General features: G+C 46.9%; 1 long non-coding RNA gene across 1 annotated transcript in view; it reads right to left on the reverse strand.

Moving 5' to 3' along the window:
- Window positions 1-668: 668 nt before the first annotated feature.
- Window positions 669-25,257, reverse strand: part of LOC126524438 (uncharacterized) — a 48,356-nt gene continuing 23,767 nt past the window's right edge. The window contains exons 4-5 of the long non-coding RNA XR_007597954.3: window positions 24,567-24,632; window positions 669-844 (exon numbers count right to left, since the gene is read on the reverse strand). This is a non-coding gene — a long non-coding RNA (uncharacterized lncRNA). The remainder of the gene's footprint in view (window positions 845-24,566; window positions 24,633-25,257) is intronic.

The following is a 25,257-nucleotide window of genomic DNA, read 5'->3' on the forward strand; positions in this document are numbered from 1 at the left end:
CACGCCATACGCACATATTAGGATGAACTTTCTAGAACTACAGGCAAAATGCTTGTCGCCGCAGTATTACAGTGACATATTAAGATCACGTGCCGTTATGTGTTATAATCCGATGTTCTGCTCTGTTGTGAGTACCATCACGCACAACATCTTTAGGCCCTAAGATTTATGGCCAATTAGTGCAAAATGCAAACAACAAGGTAGAAGAAACAAGGTGAGCGCTTTTCAGGCTAGCACCTTGTCTTCTCCCCTTTTTTTTCTATTTTGTGCTAAGTGGCGATAAATCATGGAGTGTGTAGTTGTTCGGTATGAACCGAATAGCCCAGGAACACGTTATACCGGGTATTTTTACAACAGCCGGGTATCTCCCGGCTGTTGCGCTCAAGGGCTCGGCTGACGCATTAGTGCTACTTGCATAGCCTGAAATTTTCCTCGTATGGTCTATTCACAACATATGTTTTATGACCATAGTACACCTCATTTGTTATTGTGATATTATAAAAACATAGATATTTTACTCACTTATAGAGCGACTCATTTCAGGCCCCTTCTCAGTCATGTTACACCGTTGTCTCCGTGAACTAACGTCAAGTCATCAAACGATGAGTTTGGCGTTTTGGGAAAAACTGGCCCTTACGCCATTAAAATTCGTTAATCAGTCAAATCAGTCAGCTTTCATATTCCACATTTTATTCAAGCATTCGAGGACCATACGTATGCGGTGCCGCTGTGTGGTTCAATTTTACGAAGTTCTATTTTTGCATGCACCATTTTGACATGTTCCGTAGAGTTGGCAAGTTGGCAGATTGAACGACGGACTCTTGTAAGAACCTGGGCACTTCACCTAGTGTGCAAAAGAAATAAATTATGCGGTTTTATATACGTTGAGGGGAAAGCGCATTAGCAATGAACAAGTGCTTGCATAATTTCTCGAGCAGCGTAATATAAAGGCTTCTATATTACCAATCGTTTTGATGTTTCTATACAGTGCTGTTTGGTCCGCGACCAATATTCCGGATTATTTTTGGCTTAGACTCTTCAGGAGTTTCACAAGCCCACTGAAACCAATGGGCGGTGGATATTTTCACAAAGTTTCAAACCAGTGCTTGCCGATAATTTTCTTCCTTCAGTTGAACTACTACCGGTAAATTTCATCTCTCAGGAATGTATGTGATTCATCCTAATGTACTGTTTTCCAACGCAGTGTACACTGGGCGTGTGTCATGTAGCAGGCTTCAAAATTTGTACTTAGATTCGTAAAAACTCGTGGCAAGTATGGAACCTACAGACATTTGTTAATTACATAGAGTACGTAGGTCAATGATGCGATCTGTAATGGAACATTCTGTTCTGTCATACGTAAATGAAATTACGCGCCTCAGAATGTCCCTATTAGAGAGTCGATACGATTAGTTATACCGTCAAGCGTGTTTCTAGGCAGAACTTTTAAATGTATGCCCGTTACTCTGCAGGTCTTTGGTGTAGTATGATGGTGGACGATCCCACAGTTTGGGAGATGTGCGTTGGTTACCAACCAGCTCGTTCATGCCAAAGTATCTGCATGGCCGAAGGAACCATTTGATGGCCTTACGAATAGGCTTTCTTAAAATATGCAAGACGCATTCTTCGTGAAGCCGGTGGTGTCGTGCGCCAAGAACTGGGTCCTGCAATGGGCTTATGTTACGGAAGCATTTCAACGGCTATAGATGTTCACATGGGAAGCTTGCATAATGTAAAATACTTTGAGCGATCTCGATTTTAAATACTTTTTCAAATGTTCTTCAGGCCATCATATAACCTTATCTGTGTGAACTTGTCATGCAAACAATAAGGCAAAACGCCATTGCTGTCATTTTTATCTTCTTATAAAAAAGCAGTTCATTTTATTCTTTGCTGTACATGGCTGAATTTATCACGTCATGTAGTTCCGTAACCCCTGCTCACCAGCAAGCATGGGAAAGCCGTGTGTGCATAAACATTTGATGTAAATTAATGAAGCTTCTTCCATAAAATTTTATTATACGGGCACAACAATGTACAAATAGATGCACCGTGAAATAGCGATGAAAATTATAATATCGTGTATTATAATGCGCACACTATATTGACAACCGTTAAGATTCCATCTAAACAAAAGCTTAAAAAAAGTGCCTGCTTACGGCAAAACCAGCTAGCATACCTGTACGATGGAAACCGCGCTATAGATGAGTCTGTTTGCTAGTAAAACGAAATACTAATTATCAACACAACAGTGCCCTGAAATCAGTTCGATCGAGTATAAATCGAGTCTCAACGCCACTTTTCATCGTTTGCTCCATAACGCAAGACACCTAGCCAAGGCGTACTGAGCATTTTTTCTTCTATTGCTTTATTCGAAGTTCGCTACCTTACTGCGAATTAGCCGGCTTAGTCAGAAAAGAGTGTGCAATTGACCGCACAGCCGCGCAAAACTTGTGAAGCCACCTGATTATCACGCAATCTCCTCGAGCGAGTATTAGCCATTGTTCGCAAGGACACGATGAGTGTTTTGTCACTGTGAATATAAACGCCAATCTGTAAACACATATTGTGTTCCAACGCAGTGATCACGACTATTTTCATCTAATGTTGAGACGCATCACATACGGAAAAAAGTAATCACAAGAATTTCGACAGGGATGCGAGTGCGTCGGAAAGCCAGCGGAGACGATCACGGAAAACATATCGGAACAACCTTCGACACAATTAGTCTGAGTACGTTGCCTGGTGACCAGACGTTACAGCAATGGTCCAAGTAGGATACCGTTCAATAGGGTCTAAGCTGATCAAAAAATTGGTGGATCGCACGCCTGATTGGAATTGGTTTAGGCAAAGCTTTCGTTAGTGATTGCATCGATTCCTTAGCTATTGTGTTGACATAGCAGAGTATGTGCACAGGACCACTGATCAAGCAACGCAATCCAAGTTCGAGTGCACACGCAAGAAAGAATGCAATGACATAACACTAAACAAAGTGTGCGCAATATCCATTTAAAGGAACAAAACTTCTACACAAGCCCTGCTGCATCTTATAAAGGCACTGTTTCTACCGCTACAAAAGGATATCAGTCGGCGTGTGCTCTGTTCTCGTGGACTCATTTAAAGCGTTGTGAACGATATCTCTTGGCCACGAAGAGTTGAAGAGCTCGAGAACATCATGAATTTGTCGACGGCATAGTATGAACTGCAACTACAGCTAAGCGGAACTGGTAATCGTGATAGCCCGGTACAGCGATCACGTTGCCTGGCTATCTGCACCAGCTGCCCAGCTGGAGTGCAGCATGTTCATGTGCATGAGTCTGTAGCGCTCACCAACGCCGCAACGCGTCAAATGCTGAGGCTGGTGTCGACTGTGAAAACAAGGAACAGAAAGATGACCAGCGCGTGCTTGAAGCGCAAGGACGACACGAGCGGCTGTGTTCTAGAAGCCTGTTACGCTGGCGCTCTTGTTCAGCCGCTCCGCTGCGACCCCTCGGTTCCCGACAGTGGTCATTCGGGCTCAGAAGTTGACCAACCGCAGCATTCTACTGCCCTCAGGCAACCTTCCGCCTGTCGCTACCTGGCACCCATAGGACGTCGCAGCTCTCCGCCTCCAACTGCCGACGTTCTGGTTCCAGAGCCTGCAAGTTTGATTCGCCCAGGTCGAAGCCATCTTCGATGTGCACCACATCACCTCAGCGACTTGTCGGTTGCGCCACCTACTTTGCAACCTGCCTACCAAGTTCGCGGGCGTCATCGCTGTACTTTTGCCATGTACACGTTCTAGCAACCTAAGTAGAGCATTCTAGATCTCACCGCGGTGTCTCAGAGCACACGCTTCCAGCACCTGCTTACCTCCGAGGAGATTGGAGATCGCCGTCCCTCCCAGCTGCTCGACAGAATGCGGCGGCTTCTGGGCACGTGGACAAGGACTTTGCCCTGTTGAGGGAGATATTCCTGCAGCGCTTGCTGCAATCAGTCCACCTGGCCATGGCCGCGGCAGCGAACTTGACCCTCGACCACCTCCACCAGCTCGCTGATGGAGTCCACAAGGCGACTTCTCTTTCAATCGCCGCCTTCTCAACAGCAGAGTTCTCACTCAGGTCCCGCTTTGAGTTTCAGCTCGCCGTTTCCTTTTGATGCCCAATGGACGTCCTCTTATGATCGGCGCGAACCCTCCTCATATCCTAGCCGCCGTTCGTCTTCCACAAGCGGTCCCCTATCACGCAGTCCTCGAAACTCGCATATTTGCTAGTACCATCGCACTGTCCAGCACCCCGCCCTCCGGTGAAAGTCGCCATGCAACTGGTTGGGAACTGCGCCAGACATAACTGAGGATGGCATGTGTCCTCGCCTTAGAACCTGGCCATCTCTTCTTTGTCACGGATCCCATTTCCGGCCTTTCGCTTCCTCGTAGAACTGTTGCCGAGGTAAGCGCACTGCTGTCCTAAAGAGGTGACCGCTGCTCCAACGCACCTGGACCTACACTCCATGCGACCAAATCTGCCTTCATCTTCATGTATGGTCTGCGGTACATCGCTCTCGATCTTCGCCTGCAACGCACGTTCCGGTGGGTGGGTTAGCTGACGAGAATAAGTACACCTTCATCTCTGAATTCCTGACCCATTTCAACTTATACGTCGCAATACACCGCCATCTTCTAATTGAGAGCAACACACACCTCTCCATCTCTGGCGTTCTGTCGGCTTTCACTCCTACTGACATCCACACGCTGATCCAACCATGCCTGTACGCTAGAATCTTCCAAGGCTTTCCTGAATCCACCAGGCCCTGTGATTTAAATTAGCCGCCCACGCACAGCGCAACCCACTAATTTGTCACACATGATCCACCTGTCGAATCTCGTCCGCGCCGCCTTTTCGGTGAGCGTCTAGCCATTGCTACACGGGAATTCAATCACATGCTCCAGCTGAACATTATTCGTCCTAGCTCCAGCACTTTCGCCTTCCCACTCCTTGTGGTGCCTTCGAATGAACCGGATTGACTGGAGTCCACGTGGCGACTACCCGCCTCTGAACGCTCAAACGGTCCGCGATTCCTACCCCTACCACACATCCAAGATTTCACAGGCTACTTGGAAGGAAAAACAATATTTAACAAAGTGGACCTTGTCATGGCGCGTCATTGAATCCCCGTTGAGTCTGACACTATCCCAAACGTGGTCATTACTGCACCCTTCAACCTGTGTGAGTATGTGCGCATGCCGTTTGGGCACTCAACGCAGCTGAAACATTTCAGTGTTTCATTGCCGAGGTAACGCGTGGCCTCTATGCTAGATTTGCCTGCATCCACGACATCCTCATCGCGACTTTGTCTCCAAAATATCCTGAGCGTCACCTCCAGGAACTATTTGAATGCCTTCATGAATTTGCCGTCACATCAAGCCTTCAAGAAAGACTCGATGTGACGCTCCCTTGAGTTTTGTCCACGCTGACACCAGTGACACGAATTCCACAGGACGAAGCACCGCTGTTATTGTTGGCGGAGCGAAAGCGCGAGAACAAAAGCGTAGTGCTGCGGCGTGACGGGCTGTGCAACGACGATGCCAACGATATGGACTATGGTGTTGGGCTGCTGGGCACGAGGTCACGAGATCGGATCCCGGCGAAAATGCGAAAACACCCGTGTACTTAGATATCGGTGCACGTTAAAGAACCCCAGGTGGTCGAAATTTCCGGAGTCCCGCACTACGGAGTGCCTCATAATCAGAAAGTGTTTTTGGGCACGTAAAACCCCATGATTTAAAAAAAACGATATGTAGTCAATGTAGCGTGTGCCGTGTATATGGAAACAAAGGGCTGCATGAGCAGAGGTCTGTCAGCGGCGGTTGCTGTGAATCGCACCCACGCATTATCAACGCACTCCCTTTCGCGATCTTCCAATTAGCGAGGCAGACGCGCACACTTTGCTCCATTTGGAACGTGCCGCACGAGACATTGTCCGCGCAAGCCAATATATCTCGAAATAAAAACAGTTAAGCGCTTCCCTCAAGTTTCGCATTAGCGAGTATCGTAATCGTTGGTGAATTTTGTTGCGCTCAGAAATCAACGGCACAAATGCATGCTCCACGCGAATTCTACCGCCGCCATCGCCTTGAGATTCTGTGTAAAGTTCAAGGCCGATAAGTCGCAGACGCACGCCCTTAAACACGCACGCAGAGTGCAGCTCAATCTCGCGCACACCACAACAGAAACGGCGAGGAAGCGCGCAACCTTCCATGGCGCACAAGTTTTTCGGGGGGAGGGTAGGGAGCGCGGCGCGTTCTTCTCCGGGGGCCCGGGCAGCCGCGCGTGCCAGGCGCTGCCGCTACATCTTCAACGCCATCAGCTGCAAAGATAGAGTCCTCGCTGCACTGTGTTTTCGAGACTTAGTCATATGACTTGGCGTTGATGCGAGCGGTGGCACGAAGGTCAATTCGCTTGCTGCTGCTGCAACACTACCTCGCTGCAGCGTTTTGACAGAGAGTTCCCGCGGTCATGGAGAAAGATTTGTTCATGTTTGCTTCTGCGTGCGTGACACTATGCTTGTTAGTTTAATTAGTATGCCTATGCTTTCTAGTTTATACGGCCGATAAAACAACTATCCTTACTACGTATAGCTTTCCACTTATTTGCTTTGAGGAGAAACTGCGACTTTTTTTTCTATTACGAGACGCTGTAAAGACACCCTTACACCCCCCTACGATGGGCCGTACCCTGTCCTCCACAAGACCCCGAAGTCTGCCGCCATCCTATTGCCTGGTCGTGAAGAAGTCGTCTGGTTAAACCAGTTAGACTGCCTCAAACCGGCCTACCTCAAGGCGCCTTTCACGGAGCTCCAGGCGGATGACGCCGGTATACCCACCGACCTGTGGTTCACCAAGATAGCTCCATCTCTACCTCGTCGACACGTACATTTCGCTCGATCATTTGCTCGAAATGATGGATAGAACTATCATTTCTGTACTATAATGCTGCTATCTTGGCCCTCGTGTTGTGGAGCTCCACTGCGACCCCTCGGTTCCCGAAAATTCTTGGCTATGGTGGCCGTTACAGCGGCGTGCCTCACCTGGCTCCCTGGACTGGTTGCCAACCTTGATCATTATACTGATCACTATAGTGGCTTGATTGTAATACTGGCTGCCCAGCAGCTGCGGAGGCTCTTCATGGCACGAGAACAATATGACAACGCAGTATGTGGTTGTCTGGGCTGGATGCCAAGTAAGAAGGGGCTGGCTTTGAGCGCGAAGTAGCACAAATGCAGGCGCGCGCCACGCGCCACAAATGCGTGCACACTACGTCGTAATGTCCGCACGGCGAACATCAATGGAGATGAGAGCAAACATTGGCAAGTTTAGAGCTCAGGACCAAGTTGGACACATTTTCATCGCGAAACGCCTTGCTTAACATATACTTAGGCGCTTATACATGCAGATCCAATAATAATTATAAGAATCACAATAATAATAATAATAATAATAATAATAATAATAATAATAGTAATAGTGGTTTGTTGCTTGCTGTATTGAAAATGCATTACGTTCATGAAGCCTGTCACTGAGATTGTGCTTGACTGTGAAAAACTTACCGGAAGCATAAAGCTTCATACATGGAAAATACCTATAGTGATACATATTTAAAAAAAAACAAATGCACATGTATCTTCATGTAGAGAGCAAAATGAATATAATGCACCTTTAAAGAGATGTACATATTGACACGTGAATCGTTTATCTTTTACGGGTGAGTGCTTTTACTGCCTAAGAAATGTTATCGCTCAGCGCAAGACGCGCATGCATATATCGGGTGTTTCTAGAATGTTATCGATGCTTCTATCCGCTGTCTGTTGTCGCCGAAACTTGTGCAATCTGATTGCGTGTATGCGCAACACGAATGGTGTAGAACTTTCTGGAAGACACGCGGGCACCAGCGATTACTCTGGACCGTTCCATGGTTCATGTATAAACGCTGACGCACTTGACCCGCTGATCAGATTTCGACGATCGCCGACTGCGTTCGCCGCTGTCGCCATTCTTAGAGCGTAGACTGTTTTTGTTGGCACAGGTGCGCCCAATAAAAGTTAGTTTCGTCTTTCACAATATTGATACTGTGTTCTTTACGGTCACTACCACGAGACATCTGGTCGAGGTGCTTTGCGTTCGTGTACCGCACTCCCCCACAAAGCCGTGATGCAAGCCTGAACGCGGAAGACAACGCAAAAGTCGCGAAGTACTAGCGAGGTAGCCGCAGGCTGCAAGTACTGCCCCCCGAGCACAGACTTTTGCCTGAGACGACCAGGAAAATCGTCGCCAAGTCATTCCCAATGGCAGCCCCACGTCCGCCATCGTCCTATAGCAGCCCAGCGAACCTCCGACCTTCCGCGGTTCAAAATTCGAAGATCCGGAAAGCTGGCTTGAGACGTGTGAGAGGCTCGCTACGCTTAACAACTGGAACAGCGTCGACAAGCTACGCCATGTCTATTTCGCATAGGAAGATGCCGCCAGGACGTGGTTCGAGAATCGAGAAGCCACTTTAACGACGCGGGAGCTGTTCAGCAGCGGCTTCCTGCAGACATTTGCAAGCGTCGTGCGAAAAGGGCGAGCCCAAGCTCTACTAGACAACCGAGTGCAGCTACCTAATGAGAACGTTGCCATCTTTACGGAAGAAATGAGCCGTCTGTTCCTCCACGCCGATCCGGAAATGCCCGAGGAGAACAAAGTCCGCATACTCATGCGTGGTGTGAAAGAGGAACTTTACGCCGGAATGGTAAGAAGCCCGCCGAAGACCGTCGACGAGTTTCCTCGGCAGGCGACCAGCATCGAGAAGACACTGTAAATGCGGAACCGGCAATTAAACCGCCGCACGATTATAACAATCTACGCCGCAGTTCACTCACTGGCTACCGACGACCTGCGCTAGACTATCAGAGCGGTCGTGCGGGAGGAGCTTCAGAAGCTGTTCCCTTCGTCGCAGACTGAAGTGGCTTGGATTGCCGACGTCGTACGCGAGGTGCTCCAACAATCACTCGGAGTAGCCCCTCAATCGACGTACGCCGCTGTAGCCAGCCGTCACGTTCCCCATCCGCGCCCACGGCAGGGCCCAGTGACGCCACAATTCCGTCGTCCACCACCGTCCACGCCAGTATGCCAACCCATCGCGCCGAGGAGTATTCCAAGGAATATAGACGTCTGGAGCGCTCCTGACCACGGACCGCTGTGTTACCACTGCGTAGAAGCGGGTCACATCTACCGCCGATGCCCTTCCGGTAGATTGGGCTGGGAGGGTTCTCCGTAAACGCGCCGCGAACACAGCTTGGCGAACGACCTCGCGCTATCGCCGACTACTTCATCGCCACTAAGTGGAGCCCTCGACGACTGCCCCGTTCTCTGTCACCATGCCGCTACTTGTCGCCACAGCGCCGTCCTTACACTGGCCCAGCCCGGGGCCGGTCTGTGAGTCCATATCCGGAAAACAAAGCATCAACCGATGGAGGTGCAGTTGCATTTCGTCGAACGGACGAAGATCCTCCACCGCCTACGCAGACTCCGAAGAGACTGCATCGACGACATAACAGCGACACGCCACCGTGCTGACGAAGTCTGGAAGCAAAGAATACGCCGACGAAAGACCACCTGACGATGTCATGTACCAGCCACAGGTCAACGTGACGCAGCCGTGATCTGACACCAAGACCTAACTGTAACGCAAGACACCGCTTTAGTAGACACAGGAGCCAATTACTCCGTCATGAGTGGAACCATCGCCGCCCAGTTGAAGAAAGCTAAGGATGCATGGGAAGGCTCGCAAATTCGGACCGCTGGAGGCCACCTCAGAACGCCGAGTTGAATCTACACGGCAAGAATTATCATTCATGATCGGACTTACCATGCCACATTCCTTATCATTCAACAGTGTTCACGAGACGTCATTCGCGGCATGGACTTCCTGAACCAACACGGCGCAATCATCGACGTGAAATTGAAGTCAATAATGCTGTCGGAAGATCAAGCGATACCGCCGGAGAACCCTCGCAGTCACCACGCCTTGAGTGTGCTCGAAAATCAAGTGAGCATCCCGCCTCGCTCCAGCATTTTTATTTCTGTCGGCATCGAAACACCCGATTACGTAGAAGGTGTCATCGAAGGCGACCAACGTCTACTGCTCGACCGTGAAATTTGCGTCGTAAGAAATATCGCTCGACTCCACGTAGGCAAAGCCGAAATGATGCTCACCAACTTCAGCCAGGAGTTGAAGCACATCAACAAGGGCACGACAGTCACGTACATCGAGCAAATTGTGGAAACCAGTAATGTGTTTGTCCTCTTGGATTCTGGCGCATCAACCGCGATGACCATAGTTCCCGAACTACACTTCGACATCAATCCAAGTCTCCCCATGAGCAAGCAGCAACAGCTCAGAACTCTTCTCCGACGATACAGTCTGCTGTTCGACGTCATCGACTATTCGACAAACACCAGTTGCAAAGCATCGCATAATAACTGAAGAATACGATCGACCACTCCGCCAGAGCCCTTGGGGAGTTTCGCCGCGAGAACGTGAAACTATAAGGCAACAAGTCGACGAAATGCTGCGCGATGAAATCATCCAGCCGTGGAAAATCCCGTGGGCATCTCTTGTAGTCTTGGTGACGGAAAAGGACGGAACCCTACGTTTCTGCGTCGATTATTGTCGACTGAACAAGATCTCGAAGAAAGATGCATCCCACGGATAGACGACGCATTGGTTGGCACTGCAACGCTAAATACATCTCGTCGATGGACCTCAAGTCTGGCTACTAGCCAATAGAAGTCGACACAAGAGATTACGAAAAGACCGCCTTCATCCCGCCAGACGGCGTCTATGAGTTCAAGGTTATGCCAATGGGGCAGTGCTCGGCGCCTGCAGCGTTCCAGCGCGTGATGGACACGGTTTTAGCAGGATTGCAGTGGCCGACCTGCCTTGTTTACTTAGAAGACGTCGTCGTCTTCGCCGGAAATTTCGACGATCACCTTAAGCGGCTTGCGGCAGTGCTAGAGGCCATCATGTCATCAGGGATCACTCTGAAGTCGGAAAAGCACCGCTTTGCTTACGAGGAGCTTCTGTTTCTAGGCCACGTCTTCAGCAAATGTGGTTTCCTACCCGACGCGCAAAAGGACTTTTCACGTCTCGCTGAGCTGCTGACACATCTAAGTGTGATGTCGAGGTCAAGTGGGAAACGCCGCCGGCCGACGCATTAAAGAATTCAAAAGACGCAGGCAGTCGCCTCCGGTACTTTCGCACTTCGACCAGGAAGCGGCACCAAAATCCACACTGACGCCACTAGCCTAGGCATTGGTGCCGTCCTAGTCCAGAGGAAGGACGGGCTTGAACGTGTTATAGCTTACGCTAGCCGGTCGCAGTCAAAAGCGGGAGGCAATTATTCTACGGCTGAAAAGGAATGCCTTGCCTTCATTTGGGCTACAGCAAAATTCCGCTCTTATCTATATGGCAAGCCATTCAAAGTCGTCAGCGACCATCACACGTTGTGTTGGCTAGCTAATTTAAAGAACCCTTCAGGACGGCTGGCGCGGTGGAGCCTCAGACTGCAAGAATTTGACATTACTGTAATCTACAAGTCCGGACGAAAACACTCTGATGCCGATTGCCTATCACGCGTCCCCATTGACCCGCGGCCGCAAGACGACGAGGATGATGATGCCCTCTTTGGAATAATAAGCGCGGAAAACTTCGTTGAACAGCAACGAACAGACGTGGAGCTAAAAGGCCTCGCCGAGTATTTAGAAGGGAATACCGACGTTTTCCCCATGTCAATTAAGAGCGGATTGTCCTTGTTCACGATTAAAAGAAGCCTACTCATGAAGAAATTCCCACCATTCCGCGCCAGCTACCTTGTTGTTGTTTCATCGGCGCTGCGTCCAGAAGTACTGCACGCCTTACATGACCATCCGACCGCCGGGCCCCCCGGATTCTCCCGGACGCTATCGAGGATACAGGAAAGCTATTGCTGGACGCGCCTGACGCCCGACGTCGCCCGTTATGTCAAGACATGCCGAGACTGTCACCAACGCAAGCGGGATTACTACAGCCGATCAAGCCTCCTTACCGACCTATTCAGCTGAACGGGATGAATATTTTTGGGGCGGTTTCCGACCTCAACATCCGGAAATAAGTGGATCATCATGGCGACAGACTACTTCACCCGCTTCGCTGAAACTAATGCTATGCCGAAATGTAACACAGCCCAAGTGGCGAAATTTCTCGTTGAGAACACCCTGCTGCGACATGGTGCCCCAGAAGTCCTCATCACCGACCGAGGAACGGCCTTTACAGCAGAGCTAACCCAAGATATTCTGCAGTACAGCCAGACAAGCCACAGGAGGACAACTGCCTACCACCCGGAGACGAATGGTCTCACGGAGCGCCGGAATCAGACCCTCGCCGACACGCTAGCAGTGTACATCGACGTTGAGCAGAAGACCTGGGATGTCGTCTTGCTGTACCCAACCTTCGCTTACAACACGGCGGTGCAAGAAAGAACACAGATCACGTCGTTTAAGCTGGTTTACGCAGTAATCCGACGACTACTCTCGACGCCATGCTGCCGCACGTCTGCGACGAAGAGAGCCTTGACGTCGCCATCTACCTTCAGCGCGCTGAAAAATCCCGACAGCTCGCCCGCCTGCGGGTCAAGAACCAGCAGAGGACCGACAGCCGACACTACAACCTTCAACGACGCTACGTCGAGTACCAGGCTGGCGACCGTGTTTGGTTTTGGACCCCTATACGCCGACTAGGACTTAGCGAGAAGCTTTTACGCCGCTATTTTGAACCATACAAGATCATCCGACGCATTGGCGCACTGGACTATGAGGTCGTGCCAGACAGCGTTTTGCTATCACAGTGGCGCCGCTCACCACCTGAAGTTCTTCATGTTGTGCGACTGAAGCCGTTCCACCAGCGCTAATGAACTTTGGGGACATCGCATAGCTTAACCTCGGACTTATTTTTTGAATGTGTCACCTTGGACTTTATTACTTTTTTGTTTTGTTACTTTGTTTATTAAGTGTCTTTTTGTGTTTGACTAGCCTGTTGTGTTTGTAGCACCGGGATGATACCTCTTGAGAGGCTGGTAACTACACGTCAACTCGTTTGTCTTTACGGTTGAGCACTTTTACCGTCTAAGAAATGTTATCGCTCAGCGAAGGACGCGCCTACATGTATCGGAAGTTCGTAGAATCTTATCGATACTTCCATCCGCTGTTTGTTGTAGCTGAACCTTGTGTACTCTGATTGCATGTATGCACGACGCGAATGATGTAGAACTTTCTGGAAAACACGCCGACACCAGCAATTACTCTGGAAGGTTCGATGGTTCATGTATAAACATAAAGCAATAAATATAACAAGAGGGGACACTCGGCGAAAAGAGGCAACAGGAAATACGTCACGCTTTAGTATTGGCTCCAACGGTTTGCTGCGGCGAGCATCGAAAAAAGAAAAATGTGAAATGAGATTAACAGAGATTGTTTTATTTTTTTTAAATCATTCCAGGCAAAAGTAAAAGAATATCTGCGTATAGATTAAGTTAAGCATTGCGGCTTACTTCCATTGCCTAGCAACAGGCGAACCGGCGAATGACGAGCCAGATGCATGCGTCATTCGTCAGACACACCGCCGAAGCGAGAGAGACCGGCCGTGCATCTGGGCATTGGCTTGTTGGGTCTCCCGTCTGCCTGTTTTCCTATTTTTGGGTTTAGCCTGGTTTGGTGGGCTCCCGGCGAATTCTTGCGTTCCTTCTGAACTTCGACATGGCACCCGGCCTGGGAAACTCCACGGCTTCGGTGGCAGAGGTAATTGGCGCCATCTATGAGGAAGGCGGAGCTGAAAATCCGTTTCATTTGCATTACCTCGTAGATCGTCGCGCGCTCGCACGTCGATTCTGGCGGCCGAGCCCTTCCCCTCCCCAACTCCTCTTCCTTCCTTCGTCACTCCCTCACCTTGGACTGTCTCCGGGCCCGCCCGGTCGCACGCCGCCAGCTTAGCCCACTGCATGACGTTTCATGTTTTGTTATCTGCTGTTATTGGGAAGCGTGCGCTGCTGTGCGTTTACCGGCGTGGGTAGGTTCGTCAGTTTCGTGGTCCTCGATAGCTCTGTGCTTGTGCTCCGCGATGTTTCACCCGTTTCACGACTCGTACCGCTCGTGCATCATGCAGTGGTGCACAAATACCTCAAAAACAAGCCCTGCCAGGTTGTTCCGGGGGCCTAAAGACAACAGGTGAACGCGCAGACCCAAGGACTGCAGAAGGCGCATGCAAGTATGTGAACGCAGCGTTGCCCTGTGTGGGCTCCATGAGCCTCCGGACGTCGTTGCGCCTTGATTGTGCTACACTTCCCTGTTACGGGTAGAGAAAGCTGACAAATACATGCTCCTCCTGATTGTCACATGGTCTATGATTTGTGTTTTTCTGTGCGAAGTCTCATTCTGCAACTTCAGTAACTTAGCTTTTCATTCCACCATCAGTGCTTTTTCTGCGTGTCACGTTCTACAAACGTTCTAACAGCTGAAATATGACTGTTCGTGTTTGCGTATTATCTCAGTAATCGCCAATGGAAAAACCACGCGAACAACCTTCATGTGTAGGCATGATGTAGGCATGTGAAGCATTGCATTCAGTGTGAAAGAAAAGCCATGTTGTTGACTTATTTTACGTAGTAGTCTTTGAGAAATAGGAATTTCTGCGAATACTTTCTATGTGCTGCTGCAAAAGCCGACTCCTTCTGTTCCCCCTAGCCACCGTTAGTCAAGTTGTGGCCATGTGCACAATAATGTGATAATGTGTATTTCAGTTATTAGTACAATGTTATTTTTTGTTCTGCCACGTCTTTTTCATTTTGTTCTGTAGTAATGAACATGTCACGCATTTCGTATATTTTCGTGCAGGTTTATAAGTAAGCACTCGCTTTTCTTTGTATGGCTGTCAATCAATCTTCATTTTATTCTAATTTTAGGTGTCTTGCGTGTCATTGTTTTTGCCATTACCAGTAAGTTTTCCCTTTCTTTAGTTGTCATGACTATGTCATACACGTCGTCAAGTGTTGTGCAACATCTTAGTGCATATATGAGAAGTGCGTGCACATTTTGGTCGTGAGGGTGTTGTATAAAATATTGTTTTTTATGTGTGTACATGAAACAGCCTTCGCGTTTTCTAGCGTTTCTTCTTTGTTATTTCATTGTCTGTAAACTTTTGTGTTTAGTTATCATGTATAGGTCATGCACCTTTCAATTCTGTTCAATTTTTGAGCGTGTATAACAAAAATCTTTTTTTTTCGGTAACGAAGTCAATAAAGCAAGACCAAAGATCTGTTGTCTTTGAAGTGGAATTTTTTTATGTCCCGGCACATGCTGGTGTAAGTATGTGCCGGGACATAAGAGGACATATGGTAAGACTGCGTCCGTGACATCGAATAGCCCACGGCGCACCACGCGCCAGCTCGCAAGCAATGCCAATGCGCCCACTACGCCGCGCATTGTCATTGCTTGCGAGCTGGATCGTGGTGCGCGGTAGCGCGCGTGCACGCGATAACAAAACAAACAAAACCAGAACACGCCGCTTACAGGCAGAAAGAAAAGTTAGAAACCAAAGAAATAAAGGGAAAGGGAGCGGGGAGGGTCGGCATAATAAAGACAAAAAGAAAAAAAAAACACTAGGGGGAGGAGGCGCCACGCGGCTGTTGTTCCTGTTCCCACGACAACGTAAGCGATCGTGTGCGCCGCTATGTTGCTAGAGCATCGCCCTACTGTTAGGGCCGTAACTGAAGGGACATTCGGACATGCGGACATTCACCCCTGGGATGACACCACTGCACTCCGGCAAAATGAGAAACTTTGTTCGACAGTCTGCGACGCTTTTCAGGCATTTGGGCTTACGGCACGCCACCTAGGCTGGACTTGTGACGCAGTTAACGAAAAGCAGCGCGGCCGTCGCGGCGCAGGTAATCTGAAATAATTAATCATTCTGGAAGATATTTGCGACGCTTTCTATGAGCCCGAATATTATTTTAACTCATTTCGGTAGATTTGGGGCACGCTAGTCACACAGGGTGCTGTGACGCAGTTTCCCGTGCACTGAATCTTAGTGGGACAAGTTCTGCCGCTTTCTCTAACCCCGAACAATATCGTAACTAATTTCGTTACTTTTTGGGGTACTGTTCAAGTGCAGTGGGCGCGCCTGGCGCTTTGACGCGGTTAGGGAAAAGCAGCTCGGCCGTGGTGCGCAGTTAAATTTCGCGCTTTAATGCACCGACAAGTTCATGGCGCTTTCTCTGACGCCCAACGCTGTTGAAGATTATTTTCGGTACTTCTTTTTTGTTGCTTATGAGGCACGCGCACCGCGCCAGGCGTGACGCAGCAAAGAGCAGCACGGCCGTGGTGACAGTTGGTTTGGCGCGTACTGATTCTTGCTGCGACAAGTTTGTCGCAATTTTTATGGCCCCGCAACAATTTGTCTTCTTTCGGTGCTCACGCTTGTTGAAAACGCGACGAGCGATTGCGAAGAGTGATAACACGGAAGCGTGTTGCTTGCGCCGGCAGAACAAGCAAAAGATAACGCCAAGGAGCTCAAACGCCAGGAACTAGTAACTCGAAAATTTCGTCTTCTGTGCGGCACCCATGTATTTGTCTTGAGTGCGAGTAGAAGGAATTCTGCGAGCGTCCAGCATGATCTGCTTGAGAGCCTGTGTTGTGGCCACGACTGTGTGTTCGTACGTTCTATCGCGTCGGTTGTAGCCAAGTTCTGGAAATGCGCAGTAACTCCTGTATTCCTGCTATTAAAGTGCAGGAAATAAGGCCCTGGAAGAGGGGAATGCTTGGAAACAGTATGTTTTCGTCGTATGTACGGTATAGTTTGGGATGAGTCAGGCATTTTCTACGCCGTGTGTGTAAAAGCGAATTGCTGTTGTTTGTAATCCCACCCATTCACCACATTCGTACGCTTCACCTCTACACGCATTATTCTTGCATGTTAATGCAAAAATCACAGGTGCGTGTAATTTAATTTTCTTAGCTGACGTTGTCTGGTGGAGCTTCCTAAGGGAAGTACTGCTGCTTTCTGATGCACAGAAAGCCCGCAACGAGCGCTTATAAAGAACACAATAGAAATTTCCTCATTTCAGAAGGCGTCTTGCGTCTTTATGAAATTGCACTTGGCACATACTCGATGCACGGTTGTGAAGATCATTCGCAATCAGTTTTACTTAATAAACGATTTCGCACGAATAACGCGCGCAGTCGCGCTGTAGAACCAGAAAAAAAGAAAGACGCAGCCGGCGTGACGCGTACCAGCTAGCATTCAAAACGCGCGCGCAGAAAACGGAAACCTGAAGCCTGGTTCAGGTATCAACGCCGGCGGCTCAGTGCGCTGCAGTCAATTGGGCCGCTGGGCTCTCAGGGAGTGTCCGCTCTTGTTGTATTCATTTCTATATGTATGAAAGCTGACGCGCCTAACCCGCTGATCAGATTTCGCCGATCGCCGACTGCGTTCGCCGCTGTCGCCGTTCTTTGAGCTTATCCTGTTTTTGTGGGCACATGTTCGCCCACATGTTTCAAAAGTATTGCTACTGTGTTCTTTACGGTCACTACCACGTGACAATATATATACACGCATTCAAAAATTTACTGTGCTGTGCTGTGCAAAGCACATTTGCTTGTTCCAATTTTCATGGCACAATAAAAGTAAATACATTATCATCATATACAAAGAACCAAGTTTAAGAACTGATCATGCATCATAGAAAAGACTTGAAAAACGACAGAAACAAAACAAACGATAAAGAATAGGAAGAAAAATAATCCAAAGCCCTTCCATTTTTTCAAGGTGGAGGGCCAGCGCGGCTGCATATATGGTGATAATTTTTTTACTTATTTATGTCAAATACTACTAAACCAAATAAGAGGGGTTGTGGCATAGTGGTACAAACAGCATACGGAATACATCAGAAACAAATAATTCTAACTTGTCACATCATATATATATATATATATATATATATATATATATATATATATATATATATATATATATATCCCCACTTATGTATATGAATAAGACACCACGCGCGGCAAGAAAACAATATAATATAAATAATAACGCAAACAAAAAAAAAGTGGTGCGCAAAAATGCACCTCATAGTTCCAAAAGATGCCAAGAATTATCCGATTTATTTTGTTCGCTTATATGAGCCATACAGCCATTAATGTTGATAATAAATATGTACATTGAAAATAATAGACACACACATGAATATTCGCGATTTTTGGTTGATTTAATTAATCGCATACTCGTTGCTTTCTTGATTTTTACGCTTCTTTTGTTTGATTTTTTTGATTTATTATTTATATCGCTTTATGATCGCTTTGATATACGGCCAGTGGCTCTCTAGCGACACTGGAAAGGTTGTTGGCCAGTGTGAGGTGTATACCTGACCAATGGCACGTCGTGGGCACACTGATGCTTATGTAACATTGAATGCGGAACCTTTCCAAGAGAAACGCTACAAACCACATTCCGTTGCCTGAGAAACGTCTATGTATAAATCACCCACAATTACGGTAAAAGTGGAGTCGGTAAAGATGATCCAACCAAACGTGCACACGCTTGCCGTTTACGAGACGATCTTCGTCGGTGTCACGTACCCCCCGCCGTCGCTGCGCTCATTCCCGCTTCTGTAAACGACGGTGTTCTCTTTATAGGCGCGCTGTTCATCCGCAGTGTTCACCGTACGCAGCCAACCCTTTAAACGCGCGAAAGGGAACTGAGAAAAGGTTAGGTGGGTCGCCTGTAGTGCCCGTGAGGTCAAACCGCAATCCATACTAAACAGTGTCTATTCCTGTCTCAGATACCCTGTGTTTGGCGCAGGATAACCTTAGTTGATCATGCGCCACTAAACCCAATACAATACAACACAATATTCCTGTCGCACCTTTTTTTGCCACATTTTTTATGACAATACGTTGTAACACTTATATCGATTACACGCAGCTGAAGCATGCCCGGTAATACGATTTTGCCTTATGCGTTAGCTCTTGTAGCTCTGGGCCCGCCACCACCTTTTCTGCCAACGCACACAAACCGCCGGAACCTAGCGCATAACAGCCCCGCTGCAAAATTCACCGACGATTGCGATACTGCCTAATTCGAAATTTAATTGTAGATCTATGCGTGTTTTTATTTCGCGGACAATCTGCCGGCACGTTGCAAATGGGGTGAAGCGTTGCAAAAAAACTCAAGCATGAGGATAGCGGTGAGCAGAGCCGGTGATCGTCGAAATCTGATCTGCGTATCAAGTGTCTTGGCTTTTATACCTGACTCGTTGAAGGTTCCATGGTATTCGTTGGGGCCCGCGTCGGTTGCAGAAAGTACATTTCGCCTCGCGCTTACAATGAGATTACAAATACCATGGCGCCATCTCGTATACTCGTGCGGGACTCTACTTTTTCTGCTCTTTTTCGCCACATTTTCTCCTCCGCTCTCCTCCTCGCGCTTTCTTCGCTATACCGTCTTTCATATCCCGCTGCGTTCCGCGTTCCGTTTCATCTTTCGCAGTGCTCGTTACCTATATTATGAGTGACAATGGAGACACTCAAAGTTGTAAATACTGCGCAGCTCTAAAACGAGCAATACTTACAGAACCAAGCTTTGTACTCACAGCTGTTTTAACAGAACCACTCTGTAGGCTTAATACACGAAAAGATAAGTATGATCTAATTCTCCATGTACCGTAGCTGCTCCAATCCGCAAGTTTTAGTGCTTAATTCTACGCTAAAATAACGACAACGGAGCAACCGCGACAGCAGGATGGCGACTGTATGATGACGACGCCATGAGGACAGAAAACACTGACTGCGTGATGACGACAGATAACGGCGATACGATGACGATGCCGGAATGATCACGACTACGGCGTGGCGACAACATCATGACAAAAACAAGTTGATGAAGCTGAAATGACGGCAACAGAAAGACGACAATGACATCACGACGACGGCTTGAGAAGTAAATGATGACGACAGCATAATTATAACTGTGTTACGATGACGGCTTGGGGACGACGGAATGATGACCACGCATTGATAAAGACAGCGTGAAGTCTTCACAATGAATTAACAAAGCACTCAAGACGACACCCTAAAGGTGGTGGAGCGATGACGACGGCAAGTAGGAACGTAACAAAATGAAGCCGATGAAATGGTGACAAACAGAATGATGACGACGGCGCGTTTGAATTGAAGCTAGCCTATGGGCTTGCGTGCATTACGTGCCGCCCCTGCCCCTCTCGATGCCATTGTTTGGCTACTATAGGATCAATCATGATTGCTGTATTTATCTGATCTTCATGTTTGTGGCTTCACACGTTTTTGTGGCTTTGCTTACTACGCTTTCTCTGATTTTAATAATCAAAATGTCGAAACAATTCTCTTTTTTTTTTCTGAACGCCAGATGCGATATGAATATGGAGACAGGTACATTACCTGACAATTGTGGTATTTTTAAACAATGTTTTTTTTCATCTCATCAGTTCGCTAATACTTAAAGCCGTTAGAAGTCATAAGAACCTAGTTTACGCAAATCCATGTTCTAAACGTCATTCTAATGCAGGCTCCGCCACCCTACTCACGGCTCTTGTATGCGCTAGCTCCACAGTTCCCTCTACTAAGTTTCCTAGGAAACTACGGAGTCAGTAGCAGGCAGCAGCAAGCCGTTAGGCAGCTGCTGCAGACACGCGGTAAAGCGGTTGGGTAAGCAAATAGAAGTTTTGCTTTAAAACAGTACAAACATCAAACGTGTGTCTAAAGAATGGTGCGAGAGGATATCACAGTGCTCTGTTGAATTCAGATCAGCTGCCTAACATCATGTGATCCTGTCATGAATTATCGAAACATGGGGTATGCCAAGGAAACGTCAAGCATTTGTGAGGCTCATATCTTTCCTTTGTCTACTGCACACCGCATTACGCTGTAGTGCGAATCGAGTAAAAAACTACACTTGTGAGCGCCGTTTTAACGCATCATCGCAGGAACAGGATTTTTCGTGGCTTAACTAACACGTAGAGATGGTACCAAAGGTTCGGGCCGTCATGGTTACTCTGCATTCTATTATAAACCACAGGTCTATAACGCCCAGCTTTCAGAAACCGTGGCGCCAGATTCGCATAAATATTGAAGACAGTAATGCATTGAGATTTTAATTGTACCGGGAAATTCATTCAGAGGGAAACCGCTCTCGGGAAGCAGAGGAATGTAGTGCCAAAAATGCATTGTTAAATCGTACAGGTGCCTTTCCTGCTTGAAGGCACTCCGCAAGACCACCTGACCTGTAGACAGGGTGACACGGCAAAAATAGTAATATAGTTAGTTAGAGGGGACATGGCAACCAAGCCGTGACGATGTCACCTAATGTACCCCTACTTGTGCAGGTTTTGACGGGATGCCTTGCTTTGTCGACCGGCTCTTCGGCGTTTTGTACGGACCAGTTTGAACACCTACGTGACACCGTTGCTACATCGCTTAAGCTCGGCATGGGCATCGACGGTGGCGATATCTTCAATACGCCGGTATCACCGTTCCTGCATAACGAGAACCATCTCTGCTGCGCACAACTACGTGGCATGACGACATCATCAATTCACCCCGTCAGCGCCACACCAGTGTCTATAAATGGGACGCTTATTGCTTCGAGCGGCAGTGGACACGGCAACGAAGCCGTGACGATGTCACCTAATGTACCGCCACTTGTGCAGGTTGGTGGATGGAAATTTGGTTATCATAGTGACGATCCTTGCCTAACTGTGTCGCCGTGTCCACACACTATTATTTACTGCATAAGTGAGTGTTTTGGGCTAACAGGTCTGTTACTTTCATTGTCAGGGGATGTCGAGGTAAACACTGGGCCTATTACGGATTCAATGTTTCAGGAACTATTAGAAACGCAAAAACAATTCTCTCTTAAATTTCGCAAATGCAAGAGAAACAGGCCTCATCCGAGTCCACTATGATTCAAGTAAAGAACAGATTACTGACCATTGAGAAGAAATTAGAGTCCCTAGATAAAATGGATAGCAGGCAGCAAAAACTTGAGATTGCAATTGATAGGAGCGATATTGAAGTGAGTGCTCTGTGTAGACAGGTTGACGACTTAGAAAACCGCTGGAGACGAAATAACATTATTATTAGAGGGGTAAAAGAAGAAGGCACCGAGAATGAAGGCGACCTACTGAGAAAAGTAAATGACATATTTGGGTCCATTATTAATCCGAAACTGAATTCTATAGAAAGGATGCATAGACTGGGAAAGAAATTTCCTGGCAAGGATCGCCCTGTAATCATTCGAGCTTCAGATTACCGGGCAAAGTTCCAAGCTTCTCGAGCATATTGTCTCCAAACATGTTTTGGCATATGGATATGTTCACAACATAACATACTCTCAGCAACATAGATTTCGAAAAGGCCTATCCACGACTACTCATCTCGTTGAGCTTGTTCATGATCTCGCCTCTGAAATAAACTCCCGTGGTCAGGTTGACATAATATTTTTGGATTTCGCGAAACCTTTCGATAAGGTGACCCATGCTAAACTGTTGTTAAAAATAAATGCTATCTCTAATAACCCCAACATAACGCAATGGTTTTCCTCCTATTTCTGCAATCGCAAGCAGCACGTTCAAGTCAACACTAAAAACTCTACATTTACTAACGGTATTTCTGGAGTTCCCCAAGGTAGTGTCTTGGGTCCAATGCTGTTTTTGATTTTTATCATTGATTTAGCTATACATATTACTGTCCCTATAAGGTTTTTTGCAGATGATTGCGTAATTTATAATCCAGTTAAATCTTTTTCTGATCAACCAGAACTAAATCTAAACCTCCAGAAAATAACTGGTGCATTACTTGGCAGATGCATCTAAACGCGGCAAAATCCGTTGCAATGAGCGTTTCCAGGAAGAAAAGCATCCTAGAATGGCCCTTCTCGATAGGTGACCACGAGCTTGCCCGAGTCGAACAACACAAACACTTGGGTTTATGGATAACTTCAGATCTGCGATGGACTTTACATATCGACTCCGTTTGTGCTAAGGCCAACAAAGCGCTGTGGAGACTGCGAAGAAATCAGCCTAATTCCAGCCCAAAAATCAAATATTTCGCTTACAAGGCACTCGTACAGCCAATCAGGGAGTACGCAAAGGTGGTGTGGGATCCGTATACAAAAAGTAATTGCAATAAGCTAGATAGAATGCAAAGACTGGCTTCACGTTTCATATTTAACAAATACCAGCGTTTGCACTCGCCAACACAACTTCGTAAACTAGCTCACCTTCCAGCTCTAGAACAAATGACAGAATATGAAAGGCTTAAATTACTCTTTCTAATAATTAATGATCAAGTAAAAATTGACAGATCAAAGTACATAGAAATAAAAACTGGGGAAACATAAGGACACCGGAATAACATGTACATTCCTCCTCCGAGGCACCACAACGATTGCTTTAAGTACAGTATTTTTGCCCGGGCGATCAATGAGTGCAACAGGCTGCCAAACTCCACTGTTTCATCTGAATGTGTACCTTCGTTCGTTAAAAAACTAAATGACTTAGTGTTTAAAGATGTATATTGTGCTTTATGCATTGTTTGCTGTGTTTCAGAGTAAAGAGCTTTGGCTATCCCTTGTCAATCATTGTTATATGGTTATAATTGTTTGTATAAGGAGTGCTTATTTTTGAGTATATATATATATTCCTGTCCACCCATGTTATAGCCCAAATGAGGCTGACAGAATTATAAAATGAAAATGAAATGCTTCGGTATAAATTGATGTGCCTCGCATGGAAGGCGCACATGAAGTTTCACCTCAATAAATTTATGGCGTAGTGAGAGCCAAAATATAATTTGCAGGAATGCGACTGAGAAAGGGGCCATCCCAATCACAACAGCATCATGATGCGTTTACCAAGGATATAGAAAACATCACCGCAGTAGTCAAGGTGACGGGACATCTATGAGACCCTCTGACAGAGAAGATGATGGTCGCGTCAAAGCCAAGATTATGAAATAACAAGAAACTGTGGAAGAGATCCCCTGTGAAATTAGTGTTACGGGTGTTCTTTACACTCGTAGTATTTGCGCCCTTGAACATTGCGGCGGGTATACTGTATCAGGAATTTTACCAACGTAAATTTGAACAGGGATAAAATTTGGCTACGTGTCTTGAAACTACGAGTCAAAGCTGGCGTCAGGTGACTATATCTACAACCAGGTACAATATGACTATTATCCCACGTGGGAAATAATGATCTTTCGCCTCTGTAGTATTTCTTGCTAGATGCATAACACCTAACTTCAATGGTTACACGCACCTGAATAAGCTTATGTTTAATTACTATAACAATAAGCTTCAGTGCATAAATAAAAGAACTTACTTCAAGCTGCTCGGTTTAGCAGTACAATGTTTGCGTCTTAAGCTTTTATTTTTTAGAAACTGTGCTAAAGTTTCACAGGCCAAGTTTAATTGTGAACTTACGTGGCAAGGCGTTGTGTCAGGCAATGAAGGCTGCCCGTCGCAAGTTTGGTTACATGGGACCAATATCTACGAAATGAATGGCATCATTGTTTGGTGAGCTTAATTCATTTTTTCATTGCTTCAGTTTCTCTTTTTCAAGAATCTATAAACAATACAGTACAGTACAATATGTTTATTCAACATCTTTCGGATGTTGCGTGCGCCGGAAAGAAAGCCAATGACAAGGCTTCACGAGGCCGACGCACCATACATAGTCTTGGCAGTGGTACACGAAAACATACAAAGATACAGCGTGAAAACATTTTCAGTTAACAAACTCAAGATAATAAACGCAAGATAATAAGAACACAAAATAACGAATACATGATAACAAAGTTGACATTGTTTATCTAGCTTATTCAGGAGTACAGAGTGTGAATTGTACCTAATTCAAGGTTGCCTTACAGTTTTCCAGCCCTCGTTTATATTTGGCACTATGTAAGCTTTCTGTTTAGATGGAATGAAATGAACAATAGAATCGGTTTCGTGCAAATGCGGGCTTTCCACTTTCTGAGTATATTGATGTAAAAATTATATTGTAGACGAATTTATGTCCCGATGTTGCAGTATAATTTAGCACAACATAATTTAATAAGCAAATATAGAAGGGCATGCTTGAGGCACAGTCACAGGGATGGTATTCTTGTTTTCA

Source organism: Dermacentor andersoni, chromosome 3 (genome assembly GCF_023375885.2).
Source record: "Dermacentor andersoni chromosome 3, qqDerAnde1_hic_scaffold, whole genome shotgun sequence".
NCBI lineage: Eukaryota > Metazoa > Arthropoda > Arachnida > Ixodida > Ixodidae > Dermacentor > Dermacentor andersoni.